General features: G+C 40.1%; 1 protein-coding gene across 2 annotated transcripts in view; it reads left to right on the plus strand.

The window, feature by feature from the left end:
• gabra3 (gamma-aminobutyric acid type A receptor subunit alpha3) overlaps positions 1-19,964 on the plus strand; it is a 100,496-nt gene that overhangs the window by 1,295 nt on the left and 79,237 nt on the right. The window lies entirely within an intron of this gene.

The following is a 19,964-nucleotide window of genomic DNA, read 5'->3' on the forward strand; positions in this document are numbered from 1 at the left end:
CCCCCCCCCCCCTCACCCCCCACCCACCTTTCCTCTCTGTAAGAGACCGTCAGCACCTTGCATGTTATGAAGTGTGTTAAAAGCCACATATGCTGAGCAATGTCCACATTTCCACCAGACTTCGTTGCACAAACACACGCGGCACAAACAAGACACACACTCCGAATTACTGTTGCATTGTTGTTTGTTGCCTAAAAAGTGAATGGGCAACAATTAGTTTCCACCCATTGTGTTGGAGAAGGTCCCTGATTGTGCACCCGCGCTCTTACAAGTTATTATTTATGATGCATCTGTGTGCACAATGTATTACATTGATTGGCACATTTCCAAATGAGCTGTTTAGAACAAATAAACCTGTTGGATGTGCATTATTAAAATGTGTGTGCACACAAGTTAAAGCAGGCTTGGCATGTTGATACTCCCCAGCAGGAAGAATTATGTTTTTGCATTCATTTAGCTTCATCTTGTTTATGCTGTTCCAACAGCCTATGGCTGCATACTAGATTCTTGAATTGCATCCCTGGTATCTTCACTTGCTTCCCTTCCTCGCATCTTATCTCCTTCCCACAGAGGAAGCATGGGAGAGATGTGAGGAAATCATGCGAGGTGAGAGGAAATGGGTTTTTAGAAGGATTGGACGGCCTTACCTCTGAAGAGCCGCATAACTTCGTTAGCTGAACGGACGGAGTAAGCAACAGCTATCAGCTGCACGGCTTCCGGGAATGCTGCTCTCGTGTAACCTCGCTCATAGCTCCTCAGAGAGCCCTCCTTCATCCTCGCTCCTCTGGGCAGGAATAAGAGCTTTAACACGGCCTTCACAAAGCCTGTTCTCATGAACCAAACATGTAGTGGGGTTTACACCTCGTTTGTAGCTGAATATGAACGATGCTGGCCACATAAAGAGGAGATCGGGGTGGATGGGTGCGTTATAAAACACAAGACTTCCAAGAAAAGGAGTGGAGTTTACTTCCTGAGAAAACAAATGGCTAATTCTAATGTATGGCAACTCTTATATATAACCTTGTATTTTGTTAAAAAAAAATAATAAAAAATAAACTTAAATAAAGCGCTTTTGTAAAAAAAAAAAAAAGGAATTACCAAACGCCTCCCGATACAATATCATCACGATACTTATGCCACAACACGATATTAATGCAATTTTAAACATATTGCAATATTCTGTGATATATTGCAATTTATAATCTTTCGCAACTTCTAATTTTTCCTAATTTCAAATGATGTCCCCAAAAGGAAACTTAGGGTACATCATAAAACTCAGTTTTATCCAAAACCATAGTACATTTCTCTGTTTGTTTATATCCCTTCAATTTTATTGCTGCAAAATGGGATTGTCAAGCACACCAACTGACATATATAATAAAAGATAAATACTTGGCGCCTGTGTATTGGTACAGTATTGCCACTGAAAATACCGCTATACAATGCTGTATCGATTTTATCCCCCCCCCCCAGTAGCCGGCATCCCAGAGCTCTGTTGCAGCTAAAGACTAGCGACGGCCAACTGAAGCTTTGTGAACCAGTGTCTTTATTTTCTGTGCCCACTAGATGGCGGTCTTGGTTTTAGGAGAAAGGCCTAAGGCATTGCAAGCGCCTTAAACAACCAGGATCATGGAGCTCGTAGCGAGCCACTGTAGCCAGAGTCACGGGACCAGCTGGCGGTCTCCTAATTTTAAAGGATATCTTACGTTTTGGTGTCCATGTATTGTCATACGATATCATACAGACCTGTTAATGAGATTGCAGTGAGGCAGAACAACTTCCGGTTCAACGGTTGATGTGGCGCTAACAAATAAGAGCAGTGAGATCAAGTCAATGTCAGAGGCAAAGCCCTGTTCTTAATTACTGGACATCAATCCAGATCAAGGCTGTAAGAAGTCTTTTACTCTGAGGATTATTCATCACGCTGGCCTTTGCCTGCCACATTTTAAGGAGTTCCTTTCCTGTACATCACATATTCATGTATTTACCACAGCTCTAATTTGATGTAATGCACAGTCATCTGTAGCTCCTTGCAGCCTTTCCCCTGCCATCTCAGTCCGCACGCTACAGGGCTCATATAATGCGATGACTCCCTGGACTCATAAGTGTGACCACAAGTAAATGACTTTCCTCAGCCAGGTTCTTCATCTGTTGAGACATACACAGAAGAGAGAGGCCCCTTTTCACAGCAAATGGCTGAGTGGTGAAAGGGAAGCAAACTCAGATTTATTGTCCAGCACGGAATGTGTCAGGGAGAGCAGATTTGTTTTTGAGAGAGGCGTTATCTTTTTCCGAGAGTTGCAGATGGATATGTTGTGCTTCTGTGACTTGTTGTGGTGAACCTGCTACATCTGAAGTAGCGTGATTAGAGGATTTGTTTGTAATTGCTATTATTTGGATTCTGCATGCAGATGCAGCCAAATGAGACGAGTAGTGAAGATAGAGACAGATTGTGGCGAGGATTAGCATTTCCATACCGTTCCTCGAGGCACAGTAAGAAATGATGCAGTACTATGCAAAGTATCTTGGGTTCTTACAAAATAAACGAGGGTAATAAGGGAAAGCAGAAATAACTCTTTGTTTTGTTGGGTTTTTTTGCCCATAAATTAATGTTAACAACATATTTTGGAATTTACTTAGTATACTAAATATTAGGGACACCCTCCACTACTGTTCATGTTTGCATAATAAAGCACACACACAAACACACACACACACACACACACGTTTTGGAGATGGGAATATGTACTGAGATCCAGCACACAGTTCAAGTGGACATGGGGCTACGATATCAAGCTACTGGCTGATGATAATAATCACAGCTGACAGGACGTAATCAAGAGAGCCCTCCAAGAATATTGGAGCCTCGACCATGACCAAGTCAGTCATGACCAAGAATCTTTAAGGGGGAAATTTAAAGACTTGGTCAACGGGGGCAAATATGATGAGAAGTACAACAAGACAGGACAATGAGAAGGCCATGCTGGGTTAATAGAGACAGGAAGAAACAGAGACCCATGTACTTCACTTAACCAGCACAACCAAACACCTTCTGTAGGATGAAGCGAAGAAATTGAATATTTTAAGGGTGTGGAGTGATTTTAGCAATACTCTAACTTCAGCTTATTCACAAAAAATTGACTTACTCCACTTATTCTGTGCCTTGGTAAGCTTCCATCATTTCCCCGTTTATGTGCAAGACAAGAGGAAGATTAATAACCAAAGCTCCATTTATACAGGAATACTGTTGCCTACTGATTTATGATAATTTCAATGATTGTCACCCATCCTAATCCTGTACAAATTCTCTCCCATATCTGCAGTTTGTTACGTAAAAACTCCACAAAGAATTGACTCATAAAACTGTATTTAGGCAGAGACAGAGGACTCCCGACAAGAGCGATCTCATGTGAATGCACATCCCAGTGATTAAGGAACTAAACCTGCTCGCCAAAACGGCATTAGACAATTTTCAACAAGTACATTATTTGCAGAGTAAATCATTAACTGTTAATCAATGAAAAACTGTTGGGAGCTGCCACAGTTGAAATTGCTTTTGTTGATTATTATTGAGATTAGATATGTTATTTGAAAGTATATCTGCGTATTTAGATGTAGACTGCTCGGCAAAAGCAGTTTTTTTTTTGTGGGGATAGAAGAAAAAAAAGCATTAAAAATGAAGAAATGTGCAACATTTTGCACAATTTAGCCCACTTTTCTTTAAATGAATTCATTGACATTCACATAAGAACACCTGCTCAGGATCCATTGTCCCTGCAGATGTTAACCTTTTGTTTCTCACACTCCGTTTGTATTACATGGGAAAGGGGGAAGAGGCAATCTCCATCAATGTTATATTAATAAAAAAAAAACAAGGAATCCTAGATCAGAGCAGGCATTTAGCTGAAGATTTAACCCAGATTAGAGCCACTACGATGTTTGCCCTGTAGTTATTGTTGGAATAAAACCTCCATTTTGAGTATATAGACTCCTATTTTCAAGAACTTAAATCCATATGTAACTGGAGGTTGAAGAAAACATAGCTCTAGCTTATTTTCACCTACTCTCCTTAATGGTAAAACATAGTCTCTCAGGGTTTACTCTCATTAAGGTTGACAGCCAAAATCGCTGAAATGTCATAATCTTCCAGGAGCCTCAAAGCGTCATATGAGTGCTGGCTGTATTGGCAGAATGTCGGAGAACCCTGGCATGCTCCTAAAATGTCTGACATTGTATTATACACATACTAGACCTGAAATGGTGTAGAAGAAAGGTAAGTGCTGTGTCTTCAACTGTGAAACCTTTTAAAACATTGTATGCTCAGTGAATAATTGCTCCAGTTTGATCAACTGGCATTAAAAAAAGGAAGTTAATCATTACATATTGGGACCTTTTTTTTTAAGGTTGGCAAAATAGGTATTTTAAGCCTTTCAAGTCAAATGCCAGATAAGTTAAAAAAAGAGTGCTTGAAGGTTATTGGCAAAGACACAGGGTGCATATATTGTGAATCAAGGTCCATGGCCCAAATTGCAGTCAAGTGTGCTGTGTGCAGATGGAGTGACGCCACCCTTCTGGTGTTTTTTAGGCGGCAGGCACACAGGAATAGACAATTAAACCCATATATGGTTGCTTAACTTCCTGTACACAATACCAAAAAATATAGAGAATATATTTATTTTTGTATGTTTCTCTTCATAGCTCTATGAAATGTAACACAGTTAGATAAACAGCCATTATTCTGCTTGTAAACACCACATTGACCATCTCAGTCAAAGGTTCATCTCGATTGCAATTACACAGTAAATGTGATGCTTCAGGCACTACTTTTGTCACACACACTGGGAAAAAAAGGGCAATATACACAGCTGTTGCCTCGGTAACCCGGAGTTTTTGGCTGAAGATATGGAGAGTGGATTATTGGGAACTGGTGGCCCCAGGGTTTTCGTGATGTCAATTGGAGCTTTAATTGTTTCACTATTTTATTTAATGGACCCGATTAAATTGTGTGTTTCCCAAGTGTCCCAAGAGGGACGCCAACTTTAACACTGATCATTTTTACTGCTGGGAAACCGCGTGGGATGTCAAGATATAACTGAACCAGTGTGAGGCAGGAAAGAGCATGCACGTTTTTGTGGTCATTCCGCGACAGCCTGGTTCTCACTGCACAATATGTAATAAAGAAAAAAACAGTGACTCTGCTGTGTGTGTGATTCTGCTTTGGCAGTGCACAATGAATCATGATCAAAATTCAATTGCAGTTTGTGACATATCCCTGACTGAGTGAGCATCTGCTCCCATTACAGCGCCAAATAACAAAGGCAAAATAATCAAACATGCGAGAGCGAGGGGAAAATATCACAATGTGCTTTCTCGGGTTTGTGCTCTGAACTTATTCAGCTTCATATTATCCATCCAAAACTATGCATGTGCAAATGACCCAAAGCATTTGATCTATCATCTGTTTATTTTAAGGGATGGCACTTGGGCCTCACTCAAAAACTTTGTAATGTCAAATAGCATGGAGGCAGTAATTGTTGACAGTAGAGGTTAAGACTACAGGCCGGGGTCTTTAACACTTTTTAGGCCAAGGACCCCTTAACTGAAAGAGATGGATCAGGGACCCCCTACTACATATCTTGTATACAATTAAGTTGCATAATAAACTGGACCTACAGTGACGTGGAGGGGGGGGGGGGGGGGGGGGGGGGGGGGGGGGGGGGGGGGGGGGGGGGGGGGGGGGGGGGGGGGGGGGGGGCTAAAGCCTTTATACATTTTTAGTGCACAGAATTCTAAGCTAATACTAATTGTTGGTATGATTCTATAACTTGTGTAATGTGGCACAGTGAATCCTCATTAACTACATCTGTTGATCTTAGTGACTAAGTTCCAGTAAGCCCATCTTCAATGTTTTTTATCATCATCATCATTTTTTTTTAAATTTATACTATTTATTGATCCCCAGCGGGGAAATTACAATGTACCCTCTGTTTGTTATTTATCACTACACACAGATCTGAAATACACACATGCTCAGGACCTATACATGCACAAATGGAGAGATGTCAGAGTGAGTGGGCTGCCAGCTGGACCAGCGCCCTGAGCGGTTAGTGAGGGATATGGTGCCTTGCTCAAGGGCACCTGGCAGTTCAGCTACCAATCCACACTCTGTACTGTGGTCCATACGGGGACTTGAAAGGACGACCCTCCGTTTCCCAACCCAACTCCCTACGGACTGAGCTACTGCCACCCCAAAGTAGGTGGCTGTCGGCACGCCCCCAGTTTGGAGAAGCAAGCATACCGACAACGAAGCCGAGCTGTGGACAGGGGCAGCAGCTAAACCTATTTTAGCCACCTGAAAAAAAGGACCATCTAAATATATATCAGTTTAGATGTGAACTATGTTTAGAATACTTTCACCACTTTACCTTGCCGTCAGACAGCTTTTTCCGACGGGGATCTGAAGCAGTTTTATCCATCTATGCTCTCTTCAAAGCCACCAGACTCCATCAAAAAATAAGAGTAATTCTACCTCGAAAAACACAGAAGTTGCCCTTCTACCGCTGACTCGATCAGTTGGTTAGTTTGCCATTGTGTGACTTTGGTGTTTTAAAGGGTTAGTCTGGATGCACAGACACAAAATTACACAAGCTGAGTAGCCAAACAGGGTTAAGCAGTGAATATATTCTAAATATACACTCACCTATAGGATTATTAGGAACACCATACTAATACTGTGTTTGACCCCCTTTGGCCTTCAGAACTGCCTTAATTCTACGTGGCATTGATTCAAAAAGGTGCTGAAAGCATTCTTTAGAAATGTTGACCCATATTGTTAGGAGAGCATCTTGCAGTTGATGGAGATTTGTGGGATGCACATCCAAGGCACGAAGCTCCCGTTCGACCACATTCCAAAGATGATCTATTGGGTTAAGTTCTTGTGACTGTGGGGGCCATTTTAGTACAGTGAACTCATTGTCATGTTCAAGAAACCAAGTGGAAATTATTGGATTGTTGTGACATGGTGCATTATCCTGCTGGAAGTAGCCATCAAAGGATGGGTACATGGTGGTCATAAAGGGATGGACATGGTCAGAAACAATGCTCTCGGTTGTAACGAGTGGTTATTTCAGTCAAAGTTGCTCTTCTATCAGGTTGAATCAGTTGGCCCATTCTCCTCTGACCTCTAGTATCAAAAAGGCATTTTCGCCCACAGGAGTCGCATACTGGATGTTTTTCCCTTTTCACACCATTCTCGGTAAACTCTAGAAATGGTTTCGCGTGAAAATCCCACTAACTGAGCAGATTATGAAATACTCAGACCGGCCCGTCTGGCCCCAACAACCATGCCACACTCAATATTGCTTAAATCACCTTTCTTTCCCATTCTGACATTCAGTTTGGAGTTCAGGAGATTGTCTTGACCAGGACCACACCCCTAAATGCATTGAAACAACTGCCATGTGATATTCACACTGTATATACAGTGTATAGGTATATACATACACACACACACACATATAAACATATACATATACATATTTACATATATATATATATACATATGTACACTTATCTCTAAATGCATTGAAGCAACAGCCATGTTATTGGTTGATAATTGGATTAATGAGAAATTGAACAGGTGTTCCTATTAATCTTTTAGGTGAGTGTAGACTACACTTAAACAAATATAGATTGTTTTGTAGTTAGGCCTTGTTTTAGGTGGCTTGATCGATTGTGTTGCTGCCCCTGTCTACAGCAGACATTTCTTACCTTCCGTGTTGGTACTTCTGCTTGCTTCTCCAAACCGGGGGGCGTGCCAAGATAGTTCACTGATTATACAGTACTTCATACAACCCAACTTTGAAATATCCAAATATCCCTTTAACAATTATTGTTCAAATAATATTTTCTGGAAAAGAATGCCTAAAATTCCCAGGCACTGCTTGTCCCTTTCGACAACTGGCATTTGTTGGTTAGGTGATACTAAATTGACTATCTTTGAATTTTGGACTGTTTGTTGGAGAAACAAGTTATGTTAAGATGTTGCCTTTGACTTTATATAGCTCAATCAAGAACAAAATGGGCACACAAATAAAAATAGTTGATAGTGGCAGCTTTACTGGACAGCAAAGTGAGTTCCTGCCTGTGCAACGGGAGAAAGTTGAATGCGCTGTTCACTGTTTTATGACATAGCCTATGCAGAGGACCGCAATGTTCTTATGTAACTCAATATAACTCAAAGCAAATTTCTGCAGTGAAATCAACAGCCCCCCTACTTATAAGTAAGCTCACAACTGAGACCATAGTATTATTCCTTTTTTTATCGCAGGCTGCCAGATGATCGTGGGTATTTTAATGTGCGTAGGGTTTGGCCACCCTCACGCTGTCTCAGCCTACTCTTTATTGCACCAGGTATAGCATAGAAACATTTCTTTCAGAGAGATTATTTTACATCACTATTGCATTGCCGTGTTCCAACATGGTGTAGGTGTGATGATATCTGTTGAAATCTGTAATTCAAATGCACAAGGGGATTTTGCAGTTTAAATTATAGCATAAATTGTTCATGTCAAGAACAATAACTATCAGATTTTCTGCATTTGCCACATGAAATCTGTTAGTCAAGGTTATAATAACGGACTAACCTAAATGCCTCAGTAACAGAGGGAGTCATAGGGATAACCAATGCAAAATACTGAGATCAGACAAGGCTGCAGGGATGCAAGAAGAGTAAACATCAAAAATGTTTTAGTTTTTTTTTTTAAATGGTCTTAATTGCGATGACATGATGCTGCAAGCTCGTTTATAACTCAAGGACGCCCTGACAACAGCACCATGGTCACTTTTAATCTTTAACCTTGACACAGAAACCGTCAGGAGGCTCCTGTCTGAGGATTTTTGTCATGCGGGATCTTAAGTTCAGAGACAAATTGGGGTCAGGTCATTAAAAGACTCAAAAACATTAGCATTTCCAAAAACAATCAATTAGAAAACCGGTATCCTTTGACAAGATGCTAAAACAGGGGTGGTGCGGTCTAGTCTCTTCAATTTAGTTAAAAGCCTTGCTTTTCAACATGTGAGCTTCGTGGTGGAGACAGATAGATGAGGCATTGCATTTTAAAATCAACCTTTGTTTCTATCTCAACTAGGGCTGCATGATATGGGAAAAATATCTAATTGCGATGATTTTGACCGATATTGCAATTGCGATGTAATTTGCGATATTGGCGGGAATGATCATTTTGGTGTTGTTATTCTAATTTACATATAAAATTTTTTAAAAATAGTGTTTTTTTTATGACAATCTGTACCAAACAAAGATTTTTTTCTTATAGTCAATAAGATATGACATGTAGGACAGAATGTTTTTGCAACCCCACAATACTTAATAGACACATATTTTGACTTTAAGAAATATTATGCCCCCCCTCCGTGATTTTCAACATTGCTCTAGTCCATATTGCGATTTTGATAAATTTGCGATTCTTTCTGCAAGCCCCAATCTCAACCACAAAATATTCACAACTAACAGAGACTTAATAATAAAACATGGTTTACTCAAATGGCCGAATCCTGCAAGCACTTTTATCTAGAGACAGTGCTATTTTATTACATTTGGTAGACCATGAAAGTGAATTGTAGAAACAATATACCTCAACAAAGCATTGTACAGATATATCTAAGGTATGCTTTTTTGGGTTTAGCCTAGCAGAGGAGCTTTTATTACACATTATATCCTTCCTGGAAATGTACACTACAGACATGAAGTGCAGCTTCCAAAGCCCCAACAGCACCTGCATAAGCCCTTTACAACAGTTACCGGGCGATACCTATGAATACTGATTCAAACCTTGGGTAATTGTAAAACCGAGGCAGTGCAAATACTTTCTCATCTTCTCAAATAAAAATAAATGTATGAATGTTACTGGTGTGCAGTGTCAGTTTGTCCTTCTATGTGCTCTTGAGTGTAAATGTAAGCTTTTAAGAAAGAGGAGAAAGCTGATATTTATAAAAGGCAGAATGTGTAACTATATATTTTTTGTCGTTTAATTTGCACAAATAAAACTACACCACACACATACATTAATATCAGATATCAGACAAAAGGTGGAAAGGATGACATTGTTCTGCAATCAGCAGGGATGGCATCCTAATGTCACTGAGCTAGACAGTTAGACATTGTCTTTGCCTCAATTTGTTTCCATGAGCGTCACAAACAGGCAAAGGGACAACTTTGTCGGACTCGGACACCCACCGTGAATTAGTTTTGACTTCATGCCAAGAATGAGAACACAGTTCTCTGTGAGGACAGGATGGCTTGTAGCAGCGACTCTCTCCTCCTGTTAAAGCTGTCACAGGTTACCTTGGAGAACATGGCCTTTTTCCAGTCCTACATCACATGCTTGGAGGGCCGGAGAGTTTTGCAATACTATATTCACTTTTGTTTCAGTGGAATCATATCGAGATGATATGATGATGTGAGACACAATTCATTCATTTTGTTTAAGGCTGCAAGTAACATTTATTGACATTATTGAGTGTTGTTCTGATTGATTTCTTAATGAAAATTGGTCTACAAAACATAAAAAAGTGAAAAATGCCAATCTCAATATCCCAGAGCACAAGAGGACATCATTTCTTGATTTGTCATCAACTCGTTTAAATTTCTATTTAACCACTTGTGTTGTCCTTGGGTCAAATTTGACCAATTTCTATATTAGAACTATGGGTTTCTTTGAACCAAATTGCCCCAAAATAACACGAACGTGTGGATGTACATTGTATGGAAGCCACGTAAAAATAATGATTACTTTCATTGAACTGTGGTTGTTTTTTTTTCTTTGAATTTTATAGCATTTTAAACAAACTGTAATCCACTCAACAGCCTCTGATCTTAACTATGAGTCCAAATAATCCATAATCCATAATAATAACAACACAAGGTTTTAGAAAATGACTTCACTTGCCACTTTTCATGAGGATGTCCAATCAGTATTAATGGTAAATGTAGGTGATTGAAGTAATCAATTCCTTAGAGCGTGCTATATGGATTGAGAAAGCTGCAGTTTGCAGCTGCAAAATCTTGTGTTCTTCCTGCATTAAGTGCCACCATTTAACGCTTTGTGAGTTTATTCACTATGCAGAGAAGTGTAAAAGACCGGTCCAAAGTCTTTGCTTCTTTTCCTGGAACTTGTATTTCTCGGTGGTGCTTTTGTCTAAATTGCCCTCAACAGAAACGGAATCATTCTGCTGCAATGAATGTCCGTGTGGGCTATTTTTTGTTGGATACAGTCTCCGAGGCCAACCCAGAGAGAGCCTGTTTAGCAAGCTATTTTGTTGAGTTGCCAATTAGGGAAATGCTGAGTGAATTTAAGTTGGGCTTTTATTGTGAGAGCTAAAAACTGTGTAAACAAAAAGTAGTGAAGCTGTAATGTGTTGCCATTTGGCAATGTAAAAAAGAGAGTTTTTAGGTCTTGGTTTACGCTTGCTCAGACGACGGAGCATCTGGGTTTATATCTCATTACCTGCATAAGTATAGGCGCAACTCGGCACTATGATTTGGCTGCGCGTCACTAGCTTGTGTGCAATGCATCGGATTCTTTTACTCTTGAATCGACTAATCTTTGCAGCTTCAGTTTTGTTTTGACAGCATGCACTGTCATCATATATTCAATGTGATTACAGTGTAATCATTGACTTGTTCATAAGACAAAAAAATGCAAAAGACGTATCTGGAGGATTTTTTGACCATTTGATCAAGTCATCTAATGAATCCTTAATGGCCCTTCGATCAATGCCTGGTTGTTTCTCGTTGGGTGATGTCTCTCTCTTTCCATTTCTAGCTGTATAAAGTTTGTAATGCACAATGTGTATGTTTATGTATTCTGAATTACTCAGATTGCTCAATGTACTAGAGTTGTGTTGTTCACATTCCCTGTTTTTGAAGGTGCAAAAAGTATTTAAATGTCATGGGTGATTTGTTTACTGAGGCCCAGTAACCTTGTAATGGCCTTATAAAAATTCAGTACCAAGTGGGATAAAAAGCTTAATCCACATATAAAAGTGGATTCAAATGTGTATTGATTTTCTGTCTTAAAATTGCCTGTTCCTTTAGGCTGTCTTCGTGCAATTGCTCCTATTGTCATGTGTAGCAGAATGGAAAATGACCTACCAGGTGCACACCAATTACACCTAACGACCTAGTGCTTTTTTGTTGTGTAGTGTTGTGTGTGTAATTGGTCAGGGTTGTCAGGAAGTACGTTTGCAATTTTCAATTATGACGGTGATATGACGATGATGAACAGAAACATGCAGGACTGCCTTGGTGAATACAAACTTTAAGGAAGCTATTGTTGGAGCCTAACTGGCCTTGAAGTCGTATCAAAGAAAGTGCACGAAAATAAATTGTTTTCACCCAAGCGACACATCAATCCAAAACCTGTCCTTGCTGAAAATGTCCAATAATTAACCAAATAACAATAAATCAGTTGTTAAATTGCAATCGATTACTTTTCACTGGATTGAATATTAATTAGTCAATTGTTTCTGGAATTTTTTTCTTCATGCATAACAAAACACGCAAGAATTGAATCCCCCTTACAATACCATAGATGTAGCGCCACTGGCCAGCCGTGGCAAAAGACTTATTTATGAACTTCAATATTCAATGGAAAATAATCTCAAAAGGATATAGCAGATCTTGGTGTCAACATAAAATACAGAGCTTTCAAGCTGGAGAGCGATTGGGTTTGAAAACGAAATACTTTTTACCCGGGAAACGCACCTTCGTTCCTCGGGAGTGATTTTTTTTTCTGAACTTAAGTAGTCATTTTGGTGTCAAACCTTAACTGTCATCACCGGCTAGACTCCACTACACAACATCTGAAAGGTGCCTGTAGCCGGCTCACAGTCACCTATTGGCGGCTAAACAACTGCCGCAGGTAGCCGGCACCCCGGAGCTCTGTAGAGGCTAAATACAACCAGAAACCGCTGCTCGGATTTTATCTCCGACTCTAGAGTATGCACGCTACAGCGCTCTACTTAGTTTAAAATACTTCTATTTTAGGAATATAACGGTCTATTGATGGAGTAGCATTGGTCACTTTGAGGGGGGGGGGACCCATTTAGTTCCCAACTGGGAATAAAAATAATTCAACTGAGGCAGGGATATGTGGACCAGAAAGGGTGAAATCCCAATGTGATGTTCATAATAATCAATATCAGAAAACAATATACACAATAGATCCCAGTGACTACCAAAATCTTGTATTGCCAACACACTCCGCACCAGTGTGTGTCCAGATTGCAGTACTGGAGTACTGGAGCTATTGTCAGCATCCCACTCCATTGCTGCTTAAACCATGGTAGCATGAGCAGTAAATTGGACTTGTTGTAGCTGTGTTCATCAAAATCTCTGCCCACCCAGCAAACTCCACCAGAGTGATAACTTGCTGCAGCAGCAGTCAAAGCTGCTTTGATCACTCCAATCAGCCGGTGCAGCAGCATCCCACACAGAGCATCCAGATTTATGCCCATCAAGACACTCCGTCACACTTGCCACAGTTGGGCTAATGTAGCCACAATCCAAGTAGCCAGCTGCATCGAGCTGGTGGGTGGCGCCATCTCCCATAGTCGTACCCATGGTTGCACTCGCCGTTTCTGCATTCAGCATCATTCTCACCAGACGTGCTTACCTCAGCTGCAATCAGTCATGCTCACTGGAGTGGCATACACAGCCTGAACATCTGGCGCTGTACGCTACATGAGACCAAGCAGCCATAGTTGGCATCACACTTGCCAGAGGCACCCGTACAGCTGCCATCATTCACACTAAGTGGGATCCCGGCCACACAAAAAGCCCCAGTAAACATCTCAACCACAAAGACGCACAGCACGACCCAAAGCTGATCACTACCCTGTTCAGAGCCACGCTCACCTCATTCACACTGGAGGGAAATCTGATTACTATCTAGAGGAGGATACCAGGAAGGCTATACATTTATATAATGTACCAACGTTCATAGATCAACTTTAAATATGTCTTCTATCCATCTGTGTGGTGTAATAAGAAGGTAATAAAACTTGATGTGTGTGCCATGATTTGTGGGATTCGCATTTGCAGCGCAAGGTCTTTTTTGAGGCGCTGTATCTGCTCTTCAGATAAGATGAAATATTTCTTGCAAGCCTAATGTATTTCAACGACATCAGTAATATCCCTCCGTGTCAAACGGGGAGAATGGGTGGCCAACTCTTGCCTGTGGCATACACGCCTACATATCCGTCTGAATGACGATAAGGTAAAATATGAATTGCCTCTTTAAAATTCAGTCAAAGGATGGTATTTGTTCAATATATGGACATTTCTAGTAGCACACATGAAACCGAGTCCCCTGTTTAAAATGTTAAACTTTAACATATGATGCTTATTTTTTTAGTACAAGTTTAAAAACCGATGGCATATTTCTGCAAATACTTTTGAAATACTCAAGGGCAGTTTAAGAAACTGGTGGTGAAACTCTTGCTTTTTGCTAGTTTGATTTTTTTTTTTTCAGCAAGAGATCAGATTCAATCTATTTCCAGACATAAAATAAGCTTGTTGCTATTGAAAACTGCTTCATTTATCCTAAAAGTAGCACCTCATAGCTTATGTTCTGCCTCATGCATCCGTAGCACTGTTTGGCTAATGTTGTTATAGAGTGCATCTTGAAGTCCTAACAATATATCCTTGTTCGCATAGGATAAGAAAACAAGAACACTCGTTCAACACAATTTCCATCTAAGTGGCAAATAGGAGCCAATAGAGCTCCAAGGTGAACCACAGCATGGAATTTTTTTGATTTATGGTTGAAATTATTCTGTTGGGCCAGTCTACTGTTCCGGCTATTACCAGGGAGTGAAACCTTGCATTTCAATTACAGTTAGGCTATACAGCGCCATTCATGTAACTAATGGCGAGAGCTTCTACTTACGCTCAATCCCCAGCATGCCCATGAATACCTTACCTGTTGATATGTTTGATAGCTACTGATCAAGCCACTTCAGAGACGCATGTTTAATAGATTCTGTGAGGTTGTGTAAAGACCTACTTGACTCTCACAAAAATAAGCAGCAGGATGCTATATGTTGCTTTGAAGTTTAGCTTCAAGAGGGTCAGAGTTGCAGATATTAAAAAAAAACATGTCAAGGACTCATAAAGGACAGTGTCTTTGCTTCATTGATCATGGCCCTAGTGTTCTCTGTTTTAATTTCATGACCCTATTTTAACATGTCTTTAAAATACCAATGAGTTTTTACGTTAACTAGATACTCATGGGCTGCAATGGACGGTCAACACACTTGTATGCCAAGACTGTCTACAGCCATGCTGAAGATGCAGATGCTGAACATTTTTGAAAAGAAGATGGCTCTAGAGGAGTGTCAATGGATGAGCAAACGGATGACAATGTTCATGCCATGGCAACCCATCCAATAGTAGTCAAGACATTATCAAGGATTATCAAGATACATTCGCTGGGAGACCATGAATGTTCTGCCAGTACATCAAATAGATGTAGAGATATTTCACTGGGTTAAGTGGAAACTTTGACCTGCTGAGGCTTTATAGGAAAAGGGAATTAAAAGGTCTGAACATCATGTTGTTACAGTAGTGATTTAAAGTGATATATGGAGCATTTGATTGATGGTAATGGAAGTCCCATTGGAAAATAGTCCATCTCATGTTTTTGCACTGGTGCGCCTTAAATCTTAGTGAAACCACAAGATTGAAAGGGCAAGATGAAGTTAGACAGATGTTTGCCCTGTGGCATCTTAGGGCTTTTGGCACGTTTCTCTGATGACTTTGGAGGACTATCTGCCAGTCTTGTGAATTCAGACTCACTTTATGATCCAGAAAGCTGCGATTTAAGTCAGGGGGGATTAGTTAAAATGGACCAACAATTAATAATGATGATGTTCTTGAATATGTCCTGTGTGGCCCCATATATCTCAAGTTGGTTCCAGGGGTAATTACCTTGTGAATTCCATTGCTGAGTACTGTTCTTTACCCTTCTTGACCAACCAAGCAGTGGGTGCCATTTAGTCCTTCACCAATTACTGAGGCCCACTTATTGGCTGTATAAAAGGAAATGGTCTGAGACATCTGATGCTCGAATCTATACACTACATTAAGTTAATGGTTCATGAGCATAAGAAGTTGATGTTAGAATGGTTTGGAGAAGCAGTTAGAAAAAGAATTTTGCATAGCGCCTGAAAACCCCAAAGTGACATGGAGGGTTTAGCTCATTAACGTAACTAGACAGTGTGAAAGTTTAAATAGCAGACCCGCTGTTGCTTCCGGGCTCGTCTTGAAATGTCTTTTTAGCAATATACTTTATTGGATAAGAAAAAAATGAACAAGAATGTAACATATAGAAAGTTATTCCTTTATAATTAATTGCTTACTGGCTGGAAGCTAGTGTTCCTTTGGGAGATACATTTGATGGAGCTGTGACTCAGCATCTCGCATAGTGGACAACAGTTTGTTCATAGTCATGTGATGGATATGTGTTCTCTCGATAAATTACTTTAAACGTAATTAGTTTGACCACATAATGTCATAAATTTGAAATGACTCATTATGAACATTTCGAGTTTCCCTTTTTTAGTTTAAAGTCTAAAGATGGATTTTAATTTAAAATGCAATTTCAATAGAGAAATTCCTTTTGGTGAATGTATTTTCATCTAAAGAGTTTCTATTTCAGAAAGCTCCAGATGTTAAGACTGATGTGAAATCCAACATTTGTTTCTTGTAATTAGACCCCAGATTTCCCTGCCTACTCAAACCAAATTCTATTTGGTTATTACTTATGTAGATTCCTGAATTGTATGTTTAATACTTGCATTGGGGCCAACTTAAACCTCCAACTCAACAACGAGGAGTTTAATAGGGCCAGCAGACCCTCCTAGCCTCCAGCAGCCCACCATGTATCTCAAAAACTGCATTGTTCAAAGAATCACACACCAGTGAGATGGCTAAAAATGGTTTAGAAAATGAACCAAGTGAGTACTTAGCAGGTTAATCACAAAACAATTACTGCCATGTAAACAAGTGGAACATGCTGTTAGCCATGAATAATGCAGGAACCCCCAGGGCCAGTTAGTGGGGGGTGCATCATCGTTCCAAATTAGATTTTTCAGGTGATAACTTAGGCACAACCATGCCTGATATTGAAGGCACCTAAAGAGATAATGCAATTTAGCACAAGGTCCAAAGGTGTGGCCTGCCTCCACGAGGTCATCAAGCTCATTTACATCTGCTGGTTCAAGTTCCTAAGGATATTATCTCATACCACTGGTCTACCCTTTGTCAGTGTTTCTGGACCATATATTCTACAGCAAATTCCAATGTTCTCTCTCCACTGACACAGTCTTGCATGCTGTATCCTCTGCCTGCTTTGCCATCCTGCACTCATTTGTATTCCCATAGCATCCTCACAGCAGTAGGTGTGCTGACCAGCATTATCACTCCCTGCACACAACTGAGCTCTGTCAACATAACTGAACTGATTGGCTAAACATGTGTGTCCATGCAGGCAACAAGAGAGGTCTTAGTCTGCTCAGCCTTAGTTTTGTTGCCGTTTGTCGAGACACTGTCATATGAAGTGGAATCAAACTCCAAAACACCTGTTCTTGCATTCATCTAGAAGATTTTTTTTCACTCTGCTTTGTTGCATTGAGTGATAATAAACTGCAGGGCTGTAGTCAAGACCACCTTTGTCAAGTCCAGGACAAGTGCAAGACCAAGGCCAAGTCAAGACTGAGTACAAAGAGGTTAGAGTCCGAGTCAAGACCAAGTCCAGGACAGAAAAAGGTCTTATGCATGACAGTATCAAGACAATGCTTTTGGGTTTCACTTTCACTCCAATATTATTATCAACATAATAAAGACACCTGGACTCGGTCAAGACCAAAAGCCATATTTGGCAAGAACGGTGGCCGAGACTGAGACAAGTCCAAGTCCAAATACTAGCAAGTACGAGACAAGTCCAAGACCATAGAAAACGGTCTTGAGTCCAAGACCGGACTTGAGTACTACAGCCCTGATTAACTGTCATTGCAAACTCAATACTTTCTACTGCAAATATGTTTTTTTAGCTGCAGAAATATCAACAGTCAGAGATGTGTGTGAGTTCTGTTTAAATGTTACCAGGGATGAGGAGGAGAAAAAAGATTGTTCCTCATGGAGTTGCATTCAACAGTTGCTTATTAATTTGTGCAAATATCAAATCTCCAACGTGCACTCCCTTTTTTGTAGCTTAAAATGAAAGAAACGTGGGTCAATGACATCCTCTTTTGGTGCACTAGAATGCATAGATGCATCCTACAACTGATGGTTCCTCCAAATTACATAATGTAAACTTCCAATGCTGTTCACAGCACAGTATACTGCAGGGGAGTATTAAACAGACAAATCAATACTTGCAGACACATGGTTATACATACAGTACATGCCGACTGCAAAAATACAGCCCAATCCAAATCAAAAGAAGGAAGAAAAAAGCATTAAGGGTAAAAGAAAACGGTTATTAAACAAAACTAATACTTCTAGTTGACCCCACTCCCCGGTGGGCAAATTTTAAAGATCAAACTGCATATGGCGGTACTGTTACATCTCACTTCTCAATCACCCCTTCTGGGGCACACTTCTTCTCATTGTAAGCCAGTTTGGTTACCCCTCCTAATGGGCAAAGACTTTGTTCCAGCTGTAATCATAATCCATTGAAGAGACGCAGAACGTGTCACAGTCTAAACTGAGATATTAATTTCCCCTCCATGTGGAGCCCCGCTCTGCTGGCCATGTAATGCTATCAGCTTTGAATGAATCTTGTCTGGGTAAGCCTTTCACAAACGTTCTGTTTGACATCCATTTTCTTGCTTCTAATTTTGATATCGCAAGAAAATTCCTTTTCAGAATAAAAGCATCGCATTGATAGCTTGCATCTGTTTAGTTTTGATACCCCTGCTAGTGTAGTTTTTTTTTTTTTAGAGGATACTAAATGAAAACAGCAGTATCTTTGTGTGCAATACAGTTACATTTAAACCTAGAGGAAAAGAATGCTGCTTTTTTAGTGAGACCTACCAGGCAAGCGAGATTAATGAAGTAATGAAGTTTTATTTTTTATCATCTCATACTCTTGTTTTGAACAAACAGTGGCTTCTTGTTCTTGCTCTAAAGCCCTAAAGCTCACAAAGAATCTTAACTGTGGAACCACTGCTAATTATGTTATTGTTCCTTTTTTCTGTTTATTTAATGATGATGTTGAACTGCATTAGCAGAGCACAATAACCTTAGCCAACACATTTTTTCTTCCATGTTGTCAAAAAGTATGGAAAAGAACTAATGTCATACTGTATGTGGCCCATTGCGAGAAATGCTAATTTCTGAAGTTTAAATATGAACCAGTTTCAACGTTGCCAGTTAAAGGATTAACCGAATGTCAAGTATCAACAATGATCGCTGCAATCAGAATTGTGCCGGCATCGAGTTGCAAACGGTGCAACAAGGCCTGAGGTGATACATGTGCACAGGTGGTGAGTGCTCAGGAAGGTATTGCTCTTCGCGGGGAATCCTTGATGAACTCTGACAGATTTCACCTACGAGGCGGGCACCCTGTCCCTGGTTTAACAGCTGCTGTCCATTTATTTGAAATGTATGGCTGTAGTGACTTGTGTGCAGATCCGCAGTAGTTTGGTATTCTGTGTCTCTGATTGTGAACGTCACACTGATTTACATAATTATTCTATCTTTTTTATCCAATCTCACCCTTCCAACAGTATAATGAATGTTACAGTAGGTTTATAATTATGTGTGATAGAAGTAACATATCTGAAGTATGTTGTCAGTAGTACTATTCCAACTGGAGTTCATTAAAAGGATAACTGATTGTGTGACCTGTCAATTATTAATGAAACATATTTAGCAAGTA

The sequence above is a fragment of the Etheostoma cragini genome, chromosome 13, assembly GCF_013103735.1.
Source record: "Etheostoma cragini isolate CJK2018 chromosome 13, CSU_Ecrag_1.0, whole genome shotgun sequence".
Lineage (NCBI taxonomy): Eukaryota > Metazoa > Chordata > Actinopteri > Perciformes > Percidae > Etheostoma > Etheostoma cragini.